At 48.9% G+C, this 12282-nt stretch overlaps 2 protein-coding genes across 2 annotated transcripts in view; one reads left to right on the forward strand and one right to left on the reverse strand.

Moving 5' to 3' along the window:
• Nucleotides 1-12282, reverse strand: part of LOC119399690 (probable chitinase 10) — a 685554-nt gene that overhangs the window by 566499 nt on the left and 106773 nt on the right. The gene's annotated exons all lie outside the window — the stretch shown is intronic.
• LOC119399693 (putative phospholipase B-like 2) overlaps nucleotides 10782-12282 on the forward strand; it is a 30900-nt gene continuing 29399 nt past the window's right edge. The window contains exon 1 of the mRNA XM_037666518.2: nucleotides 10782-11030. The gene's annotated coding sequence lies outside the window, so the exon portion shown is untranslated. The remainder of the gene's footprint in view (nucleotides 11031-12282) is intronic.

Below are 12282 nucleotides of genomic sequence, written 5' to 3' on the forward strand. Positions count from 1 at the left end.
TGGTCAGGCAGATTGGCGGGTTGGGGTATAGAATCCACTATGCCTTAATGGGCTGAGATGTCTGGCCAGTGTCCCCTTGGACATGGTCGCGACGGCATGGAACACGCATACGCGATGCGTGGAAAGTGTGGGAAGGACCTCGACGTGCGCGTCGGAAGTAACACGTCCTCAGATCTGCATTTTTTCGGGCGCAAACATTTCTTTTTACAGCGAGGCTTCCTTTGTACTAAACCTCTCCGGGATTGCTTTGCCCGGTGAGACGCGTGAAAAAAAAAGAAGACGCGAAGACGCAGATTATGTCTTATTACATACACGTGTTGCGTTCAGCTGTAGGCAGAATTGAGCATGACCAGCCAACGTGCCGAAGCGCTCAGTGCTGCATATCTGAAATGTACTATTCACAAGCGTAGTTCAGCGTGGCTGCAAACGAGCACTTCCGCTATAATCGAGGGCTCTAGCATGAATAATTAAAGCCATGCGCCTATATTTCTACAGCTTACACTGGAAACTTCGGTGTGCGTGGTGGCGTTGCGTGTGGCTGTTAATCAAGCATAGTAAAACAAACAACACGTCATGCCTATTTCGCGTAATACTGCCACACCAAAGTCAAGTCATTTTGCCGAATAGGTCACGCTATACCACCAATATAGCTCCGCAAGCCTCCCATCGAAAACGTATGGCACAGCTTCAACAGAGTGCTTCTAATACACGTACAGTTCTGGCCTCTCGCATAAGGTAGGTGATGCCATTTACAGGAGGTGTGCAGCGATGCATTGCATCATGGACGTAGGCGTGCGCAGGGTCCCACATTTGGGGGTGTGAAAGTTTGTGAAATCCAGAAGACAACGTGTCCCACTATGGGTGAAACAACGCAAAGCAGGCGATGAGATGCTTCTCATAATGGCCTGCCTTATGTCCCTGGCTTTCCGTGAGTAAAAGATGGGAAGTGAACAGTTCTTGGAATGCAACATCAGGGAGCTTCGGACGCCATTATCGTCAAAAACCTGCATGGCTATAACCATTCCGTTTAACCCATGACTGGACATATCGGACCGAGTAAAAGTGTAGGACAGACTTTGCCGCCCTCCTAGGTAATTAAGGGAGGTGTGACCTCCGTAACTTTCTGAACGTGCCGATCTGTGCCGACTCATCGATGAAACTGTTCCACGTGTTCTAGAGTCTCCCTCGACTCAATGCCCCCAACCTGACTCGAAAGTGTGGACGGAAGTGCCCCCCTTTGTCTGAAATGGTCACTGCGTATGAGCGATGATCGACAGCAATGTTTGATAATCAGAACGCCATCTTTAGTCGGGTGGTGGCGCTGTCACCAACTCGGTCACGTGAAGTCGAGGCTCGTTTCATGATACAGGGTCTAAGTGTCCGTGCTAGGTTTTTAACTCAGTGCGTCACGCTCAGAAGGCGAGTGCCTTGCCGACTACGCTGCTAAGCTGCACATCCACATTTGCTGACGGTAACTACGTGTATGCGCCGTACGTGTGATAAAAAAGATGCAAGAACTAGCTGTGATGACTTTGTTAAAATACTTCTTGATGGTGGAATGAAAGTCATCTCTAGGACATGGAAAGCCGACACGTGGCATTGTGCATATTAGAAGCATTTTGACCTAGCGAAAATGTAACGCGAAACACGCGTTTCGATGATCGTGGTGTGAGTCGTTCGTTGGGCCATTCAAGACGCTGACGAATGCTAGAAACAAGAAAAAAGAATGCCTGCCGATGTTGCCCGAAGAACTAATTGTGTTCTGCTCCAACAACTCCAGCTGAATCGCATACTCTGAGATTTTAAATGCGAAGCATTTCTAAGCGACCTTCTAAGACTTTGAGCGTATCTATCTATCTATCTATCTATCTATCTATCTATCTATCTATCTATCTATCTATCTATCTATCTATCTATCTATCTATCTATCTATCTATCTATCTATCTATCTATCTATCTATCTATCTATCTATCTATCTATCTATCTATCTATCTATCTATCTATCTATCTATCTATCTATCTATCTATCTATCTATCTATCTATCTATCTATCTATCTATCTATCTATCTATCTATCTATCTATCTATCTATCTATCTATCTATCTATCTATCTATCCGCCTACGACTTTATGCCCTCATGGCCCTTTCGTTAAAACAGGATGTATACCACGATCGGTATGGCGTGATATGACTGTATGACGAATAAAAATGACAGGTCATGATAAATATTAGTCATGATATGCATCTCATGAACGGCATCATTTACTACCACGGTATTGGCGGTCTAGCGGGCGTTTCGTTAACTTGATATATACCAGAGTTTGTATGGCGTGACAACAGTGCAAGACACATATAGGCAGGTCATAACGTGCAAATCATGACACGTATGTCATGCACCACCTCATTTAGGCCGTTGGAAGTAAATGATATATACCAAAATTGGCACGGCGTGACATTTCTGTATGACGAACACAAATGCCATGTGGTAACTTGAAAAACATGACGCATGTTTTATTTACGACATGATTTACATACCACGCTCATTGCGCGCTCGCGGCCGTTTCACTTGCTTGATATATACCAAAATTGGTATTGCGCGACGTGAGTGTATGAAGAACATAAACTACAGGATGTAACATAAAGATCATGATAATAATGTCAATGCGGTTCTTCATTTCCTTGGAGACAATAGACCGGACAACCCGCTGTACCAGCCGCCTTCCGCGTCCTTGGCCATCGACGCTGCTCTCCTCTCCTCTTCACATCTTCGTTACCCTCTCACCATTCTCCTACAGGCGCTGAGCCGTGTTACCAACTAGGGCTGCAGAAATACAACGTCCTCTCCTCAACCTCTCCTCCTCCTCGATTCGCACAGCCGTTCTTTTCCCAGTTCACTGTGCGTTCGAGCAGAGAACGCCGACTGGTGTTTCTGTTATGGTGCAACGCGCCGGTTTCCTTGTCGCGGCGTGTAGTCGAAGCGCGTAGACTTTTCGTCGTCTTTGCCTAAACCAAGGCATGCAATAAAGTCAATCCTCTGCAAACCAGTGGGAACGTCCTTTTCCAAAGCAAGCAAAAACAAGCGTTCGCTTGGCAAACTTGCCGTAACCGCTTTCAACCATGGCAAATCTTAAAGGGCCCCGAAACCACCCAGATGTTGAAATTTGGTTGTGGTGTTGCAGTTGTGCGCGAGTCTGCAACGAACACGTAGCCGTGAGAATTTTTCAGAACGATGCTATAATAACGGCGTTACACGCGTCTGATGCTACAAAAGATGGCCTCACTCGTTTCGCTCCTTTCTTCGCTGTTCTCCGTTCGTCAGCTGGTCACTACTCCTGGTATAATATCTTAGGTGTGAACACTTCTTGGCTTGCATGCAGAGCGCGTTCGACCAGATAAAGTAACAACTGCGCGCGTCTATTGGTCCGGTGACCGCAGCGGGTATCTATCGGCAGGAAGACGCAACTTAAGAAAATTCTTTCTGCACAGTTTCTATAGCAACCGACGTGGTAGGCGGCAACGTCGGCGTTCGCCGCATGTCTTGTTTTTCGCTCGTGAAAAACGCGGTATGCGTTCCCAACTTGAGTTGCTGGCGTGCCGTAGCCGTGCTCGCTGACTAGAAAATTAAGATTTCCCGCGAAGCGCTAGTTGCTACGGGAACGCGTTTTTGCGTTGAAGTTGCATGATCCCGCCGATAGGTATCAGCTGCCGTCAGCGGTCCGACGGGCTCTCGGCGTTGTTACTTTATCTGGTCGATCGCGTCTCGGGAGTGTCCTAAACTAAAGAGTATAGATCTTATGCAGTGCCCCTAACCGTGTGCTCTAGGGAGCAGATATGACCGGCAAAACGGCCGTTCATGTAGGCTCCCTAGGGTGCTCCTTCTCACAGCGCGAGGAGGAAGAGCGGCGGGTGCACGTAACTGCGAACAGACAAACAGGTTTTTGTGGATGACGAGCGCATGAGAATGTTGACGTCACGACGAACACTGAGGGGCTAAGGATTACCAAGTTACCAAGCATTACCGAAAGGCTCTGAGACGAGAAGGGATTGTTTCTTGTAACTTGTGGGGTTCCCGCGGCTCGTATAGCGCTGTCGCGTTTGGCATCGTTTATCGTGACGGCATTCTGTACGCGTTGCGCGCATTTACTTGAAAGGTTAAAAAATTATCCGAGGTGGTTTAATAAATGCGTAAGCATCTTTATGCTGACTCAACTAGAAGACCATCCGTCCGTCTGTCTGGCTGTCATATCAAACGATCACCGCAGTAAAGAAATGAATGCATGAAAGAAAACTTCCCTCTGGTGCTTGGGTTTGAACCCGCGTGCTCACGCTCCGAAGGGCAGTATCTTAACCACTACGCTACGCAGGTGCTCGCAAACAATTAAAATATTGAGCCTACATGAATGCATTGTACCCGGGGTGCGGGCCGAATGCGGGAAGATAACACCCTCCGTGAAGGCTTCCTTGAATTTCGAGCACGTGGAATATAAATCCTCTGCACGAAGGGATGTAATGAGCCGACTGGGAGGATTGTACAAGGACTGTACACGTAAGGAAAGCAGAAGTTAAGCGAAATTTTGATGCCAAACACGGATTTCATTAGAGAGCTTGAGAAGTGGGGCCCCAGTGCGCTTGGGGACTCAAAAGATTTGCGAGCCAATAGGGCGCATGCGCAGAACCCAAGCCACTCTTGGGCTATTGCGCTCGCGTTGACCCAAGACGCAAAAATCGAACGTCAGCGTGGGTCCCTAAGGCGTCTTGTGCCGCCAGCAAGACGGCGTAGACGCAGCGCGGGCCCCGAAGCAGTACGGCCTGCGTCTCGCATAGCTTTAATTTCGCCACGTGTGGCGCCCCGTGAGTTTGACGCAATTTTTTAGTGGCGAAGCACCTTAGGGTCGAGTCATGTCCCGTGTCCGGCGAGGCGGCGGCGTGTCTCATTTTTGCATAGAGTCCGCTAGGGGCGCTGCGGTGCACAAGGGCGTATCATAATTGTGACAGAACAATATAAAACGCCTAGAAGCACAAACTCTTTATACTAGTCGGCGATTTCAACGTAGACATGGTGGACCTTATAGGACCTAGCTTTGTCGTCGGCGCTCACTGTCCGCTGTCATGGTGGTTAGAAAACCGTTGCTATAGTCAAAACATATGCGTGTATGTGAAAAAAAAAAGGTTTACAACAGATGAACAACAATCGTAAATTTCGTCCTATCTCAATCGTCCTATTTCACGAAATGCTTCATAATAACCTCATGCATCCACTCGTGTCACGTGATTTACTGCTGAATAAAAACCTGACGAGATTTGCAGCTAATAAGAATTTTTTGTTACCAACAGTTCACACTAATTACGGCAAGAAACATCTGCATTCACTGCTATTTCACTCTGGAATGATTTACCTACATCTATCAAATCTTGTGTTTCCCTTCCAGTCTTTAAAAATGACCTTAGACATCATTATCTGTACTAAGTGTACCCACGTCATGGCTGCTGTCTAAAAGATTTTTTTTTTGCTTGTACTTTGAATTTATTTTGTTGTGCTTTTTTCATGTTTAACTGATTTGTATTGAAATGTTTCACCTATATGTTTTGATTTTTTTTCTAAGAATTCTGTTCATTTGCTGCTGTTAGTTATTGCCACAATGCTTGTATAATGAACCGAGGGTCCCACTACAGTTCTTTTACTTTGGGACCCTCGCCTGTATATTCGCTAATCTTGTATTACCTTTTGATATCAATAAACTGAAACTGAACTGAAAGCAATATAAAACACCTACGAGCACAAACCTTTATACTAGTCGGCGACTTCAACGTATACATTATGGACCTTAGGACCGAGCTTTGTCATCGACTCTTTATGTCACTTTAAATACACGAGAGGACGTTGCCGTGCAAATGTATAGGTAAGCTTGTTCCAGACCGCACATTCTCTTTCTGCCATCGATGAAAATGAACGTAAGGTGCGGCATGCGGCGTATCAACGGGAACGCCGACGACAAGCTACTGCTACGGAGGCGAGGGCGCGGGAAGCGGCGGCAAAACGGCAAAAACGACAAACGGGAGATTCACGGTGACCGAACGATCCCCAAAGTTTCGCCAACTCATCATCATTCACTTCTTGGATATGCGTGGATTTTTTAAGGAGAGCGAAGTTCCGTAGGCAGGCATTCCTCCGCGCCGTCAAATCTCCCTTCTCTTAGACATCGCTTTAGGTTGCAGTGGCCGGTGCTTTGAGAGGAAATGTTTCGTTTGGTGGAGCGGTTTGGTTCTAGTGCACCAGAAATTCGAGGTTAAAATAAATAAACTCTGTGCACAACTGGTTATAATGGTCGTCATCACTTTCACGACCTTTATTGTGGATTGTGAAATGACAACCATCATTCTAGCGTACTACGAGCGCTTTGTCGAAGGTGGTTGCAGACGGTCTCACCACCCGGCGCCGGCGCAAAGAGACAGTGAAACGCTGCGCGCCCCGCATTCTGTGCGCGGCGTTCCGTCGTCGCCGTCGAAGGTCCTCGCCGCATCACCGCTCGCACCCGTCTCCCACCTGTATCCCTGTACCTGCGAGGCGCGCGGCACACTGACTTGCTCAGCCGTTCCCGCCACCCAGCGCAGCAGACGCTTCCTCCGCCCGCTCCCCACCCTATACCGCCTTCACGAAAGCCAGCAGCGAGAGCAGGCGCAGTAGTTTGCGTCCCATGTCTAAGGAGCTTCGCTCATCGGTTGTATTCGTACACGGAACAACTGCTAGTTTTCTAAACCTCCATGGTTTGACCCAACACACCCTGCGTTTGACCCAATTCTCAAACCCTGCTAATCATCCGAAGGCAAGAGCAGCCTACCTAACGCAGCTTGGGGACCCAGTGTCTTGGGTCCTCAATTCTAAAACTCTCGATTGGCCCGGAGCGTGCCATGGGACAGCGTTCGGGATGTTGAGGAGTGCTAGAGAGATGCTGAAAGGCGGCATGCCAATGTCGCCCGAAAACGGTGTAACAGGGACAGCCGCTACCTACAAAACAATTTAGGCGTCACTTAGACTGCATCTAAAGTAAACTCGGCGTGATTTTGATTTTTTGATTTCCTTACAGTCATTCTCCGTACGTGAGCGACAGACGGACGGAGGCAGAGATTTCTTGTTAAGTCGGTACAGAAGTGTTCACGCACTTAAAACTGTAGCAGGTGCTAGTGGCGTTTGAATACACAAAACCCGGCCACGTACATGAGTTGACCGTGAGAGCGTTAACCGAGCGGTTAGAACGAAGGATAACTGGACTCGGCAATGGGAGCTGCGTGCACCTCCCCGAGACGTGTTTCCACTGTGGCTAAGATCACCACCGGTCATGTGGGCGTGCCCAGGTTGAAACGAAGCTCGGCTCTCATGAGGATGTGTACGACGAGGTCCGCGGGACTCGGTCAAACCCCGTTGCACGACTGGGCGAGGCCGGGTTATTAGGGTCCGCCACAGTTCGGATTACCTGATCTGACAATGTCTTCCCTAAGGCAGCACTTAGGGAAGTATTGGCTGGGAGGTTAACGCCGTGCTTGGCAAAGGGTCGCTACCCTAACTGTTAAAAAGGTTAACGTACCACGGCATGCGCTGGTCAGGCGGATTGGCGGGTTGGGGTATAGAATCCACTATGCCTTAATGGGCTGAGATGTCTGGCCAGTGTCCCCTTGGACATGGTCGCGACGGCATGGAACACGCATACGCGATGCGTGGAAAGTGTGGGATGGACCTCGACGTGCGCTTCGGAAGTGACGCGTCCTCAGATCTGCATTTTTTTTCTCGAGCAAACACTTATTTTCGATGCGAAGCAGCTTATGGCGGAGTTCAATCCAGTGGTGATGTGCGGCGTGACCACCCTTACTGCGCATGCGCGATCCCTCTCCACTCCCCCTCTCCTCTCCCACTCTCCCTCTCCACTCCCTCTAACCACATTCCTCCTCCTCGTTTAGATGAAAGACTCGCGTTAGGTCGTACACATGCCGGCTGCACCAGTGTCATGATTTCCAACGTCCACGTCGGCGCCAGTTGCAGTAATACCTTAACGCCTGCAGAGATCGCGGAGCAGCGGAAGGATCGACGCGCCGAAGCGCAACGTAAACGTCGGCAAGCGGACCCCGAGCTCCAGGCTAGGGAAGCCCAGCGCAAACTGCAACGTCGGTGGGAAACTGCTATGGATGAAACGCGGGCTCGACATGCCGAAACGCTGCTTCGCATTGCCTCATGGTCCCCTTTAGCGGGAGATGGTGTAATTTTTTATGCGCCAAGCAAGTTTCTAATTTTTTAACTGCTGAGTTTTTACGTCTTAAAACCGCAATATGACTGTGTGGGACGTGTAGTGGAGGGCTCCGGATATATTGATCATCTGGTACTCTTTAACGTACACCTAAATCTAAGCACACGGGTTTATAGCATTTCGCCTCCAAATAAACGCGGCCGCCGTCAGCTGTCGAGCACCGTAACCACTAGAATACCTCGGCGGGTTACGAGAGTTTAGGCGTCCGTCCGTACCTATGTCACGTCAGACGAATAGCAAGAAAAAAATAAATGTATCAAATTTAGTGTCCTTGCGGTACTGTGTTCTCGCGGTACTGTGATCGAAGAAATACAAGAGAACACTTCACGTGATGGCTTCGTTGAAAGATTTTTCTAGGGCATGCAAAGGTGTCATGTAGCATTGCGCATGCCATGAAGATTCCGATTAAGCGGAAATGTAACGCGAAACACGGGTTGTGATTATGGCGGTACGCGCCTTTCGTTTGACTATTCCGCACGCTAAAGACTGCTAGAAACAAGAAAGGCGGCCTGCCAATCTAGCCCGACGAGCTAATCTAGATAGCATCATGGGGGGGGGGGGGGTACTCAACACCCACCACCAAAAATCTCTTGAGGATCAGTGGGAGGCTGCCATGTGCAGCTCAAGCGCCCAGGTCCAAGATTGGGCCAGAAGGGCAACGGACTCCTACCCGGTATATAGGCTCCCTCTTTCCACATTGCGACTTTCCCCCTAGTGCTAAAGTTTTTCGCTTCCTCCTCATCCTCCCAAAAACGAAGTTCGAAGGAAGGCCGCAGCCAAAAACTTTCGTAAGGTAAAGCTCTACGCTTACGATATGAATGAGTGAACGAAGCTTTACTTCCCAGTGGGGAATGGAGGAGGGTGAGAAAAAAGTCGTAGATCGAAGGATTGAGAACTCCACCACCTTGACACAATATGACAGCGAGACATATAATAATTGTTGGGTTTGACGTCCCAAAACCACGATATGATTTAAAGAACCGGGGGTTCTTTAAATGTGCACCTAAATCACGCACCTCAAGCATATTCGCCTCCATCGAAAATGCGGCCGCCGCGGCTGGGATTCGATCCCGCAACCTGCGGGGACAGCGAGACAGGTCAGAAAAACACACGAAACACTAGAAACTAGTAGCAAATAGAGAGGCAATAAAGACATGAATTTGCATAAAACATGATACATCTCTTAGACGACACCCGCACGAGATTCTGCGCTGATATTTGTTCTAAAGCGCCGCTTTCCTTGTGAACGTTCGTCGGTTTTGCCTACCGCTGCAGCTGCTGCTTTTGCCACCACCCCGCCGAATCGGTCTCGATCCCTCGGCCAGGAACCTCCCGCAGCAGTGTCTTTTCGTCGAGATTTAGCCTTGGTTGTCGTTTTCTCAGTGACTGCATTTGCGGATATTCGCAGATAAACTGGACCATTGATCAAGCTCTGGATGCCATTACGCCAAGAAGAAATTCTCGACCACTGGGCATGTTCTCCTAAAAATCCTGCCCTATAATTTCGTTCTTGTGTAGGTATCGGTGTAGCTCTACTATCTGTGTGTTTAGCGTAGTTCCACTACCGTGCAACCTGAGGAATTGCGTAGCACGGGCAACCAAGCGATTGCTTTGGCGATCCCGTGCTTGCCGAGGCGGTGGCACCCTCTCTTTCGCGGCGTGGTTATCAGCCGGATCTTTCAGAAGCATTTTTGGCAATTTTAGGTAAGTTATTGCGATTAATTCCGGGTTAATTATGAAGTTCATGTTATTTTATACCTTCTTAGTTCATTTCGCACTGCTTTTGAGCATTGCTAGCCTTGTTTTAGGCCTGTATTATCCTTGTTTAGGCCTGTGCGTGACCATGCGACGCGATACAGTGGATGGACAAGGCAGGGCCCTTAAGTGCTACGCACCTAAAGCAGTTTGCTGCAGGCTGCTGTCCGGCCTATTGTTCAGCAATTTGAGGTCTTGCATGTGAGTTGTACTGCGTATGCACAAACGTACATGCCCCGCCTGCCGACTAATGGTGGAAGGAAATAACCTACGAGATGACTTGCAATTCGGACGGTGCCCTGCAAAAAAAAAAAAAAAAATCCTCTGCTGGCCAAGGAACCTATCGCTTCAATCGTAAAACGAAAGTGTTTGTTTATTCTGTGCGTTCGTTAGGAGCCCTGTTTCGCTTCTGCAGACCAAACCCGATGGCCGTTTGTGAGAGATAAAGATAGCCACTAACTCTAATTGGTCCGGATGTCGCTTCAATCCGCTCATTTCCTTACCCCGTTATCTTCCAAACGGCTTAAGCTCCGCACACTCGAGCAAGAACAGCTGTTTGCCGCTTGGCGACTGCGCTTATCCCTTCGCGTTCTCAGGAGAGCGCCTTGATAAGAGCTTTCGGTAAGCAGAGGCTGTATAGACAATGAGAATGCGCTTATCGCGGATGATCCTCCTATCCGACCTTCGCTTCGTGCCGGCGAATGGTTCGAGGAGGGCGGGCACGTGAATCTGCCGACAGCGGAGCCGAGCATTCCAGCACGCCGCCTCGGTGGCGATATACATTCGTGTAGTCATAACAAGGAGCGGATCGGTATTGGGTTTCACGTATCGGGAGGTTCCCAGAGACTGGTGCGTCTGTGCTGACAGAGCAGAGCGTGAGCCGGTGAGGTGTGCTCGTCTTCGGTGCCGGGCGACGGGAGGTACAACATCGGAACCACCGGAGAAGCGGCGCGGGTATCTTCCCCGGAGTACACAGGTAATGTGGCACTTTGACTTGCCGTTGGCGTTTCGCTCGAGAGAAATTCGGGGAGGAACGTAGGGCCCCGAGAAATCTTGCGCGTTATATTGTACGCTATTTTTTCATCTGGAATATTCCTGTACCAAGCACGAAACGAATGGTTGTGGGGTGGTTAATATCCTCCACCGCATGCTTTCGAGAAATTTCACCTTTTGTCGATATAGCCAGGCTGCGATCTCATCAGAGAAGAGAAGAAGGAGACCCACGAGTAATTTTTCAAAATAACAATAATATCTGGGGTTTCATGTGCCAAAACCACGATATGATGAGGCACACCGCTGTGGAAACTTGAACCATGTAGAGTTCTTCAACGTGCACTAATATCGTACAGTACACCGGCTTCTACAATTTAGCCTACGTGGAAATGCGACTGACGCGGCCGGGAATGAACCCGCGACCTTCGGGTCAGGATTTTTGCATATTTACCGCAGCGCAGAAAAGATTGTGGTGGTACCCAGGCAGCCTTCGTTGAAATGGTGCGTACAGACTTGCACTAGGGACCGTTTAAACGACAGCCGTATAAAAAAGAGTATTAGCGTCTCCACAGAAAAGTATTGAGACAACTATATTTAGGTCAGTAGGCAATTACAAGCGTCATTCAGCTTGGTGGGTATATTACTCGAAAAGATTTCACCAATGGAACCGCAATACGTGATTTAAAGCATGAACACAAGCATGCGCAAAAAGAATGTGAATGACGTGAAGTGCATACGTAAGCGCATTCACTGTATAAGCACCGGGAAAAGTTACGGTGCTCGCCACCTAACCACACGTTATGCCGAGCTCAGGCCACTACCTTACGCCTGCTACAAACAAACTCCTACCCGTCACTTTCTCGATATCACAAGATTTACCCCGACATATACACTACGAACATTTGCAAGATATGCAAGACACACGTAGCATCGCTCCCTCACATGCTGTGGGAATGTCCCGTCCAGTATCAGAATGGTACTACCGAGACCCTCTCGTCGAGATGGTGCGCTGCCCTGCGCAGCTCCCACCTCGACGATCAGCTATGGGCCATCCAGCAAGCCCGCGAGGCGGCGAAGAGGCAAGACCTCGACGTCCCCACGTGGGAGGCCTAGGCCAACGAACCTAAATTGCTGGTTCATAATAAAGTTTATTCCTCCTCCTCCTCGCCATTTTGCTATAAGCCACGAAAATAGATAACTGAAATCCCACGTTATAAACATGAAGTGAACTAGTC

The sequence above is a fragment of the Rhipicephalus sanguineus genome, chromosome 7 (genome assembly GCF_013339695.2).
Source record: "Rhipicephalus sanguineus isolate Rsan-2018 chromosome 7, BIME_Rsan_1.4, whole genome shotgun sequence".
NCBI classification, from domain to species: Eukaryota; Metazoa; Arthropoda; class Arachnida; order Ixodida; family Ixodidae; genus Rhipicephalus; species Rhipicephalus sanguineus.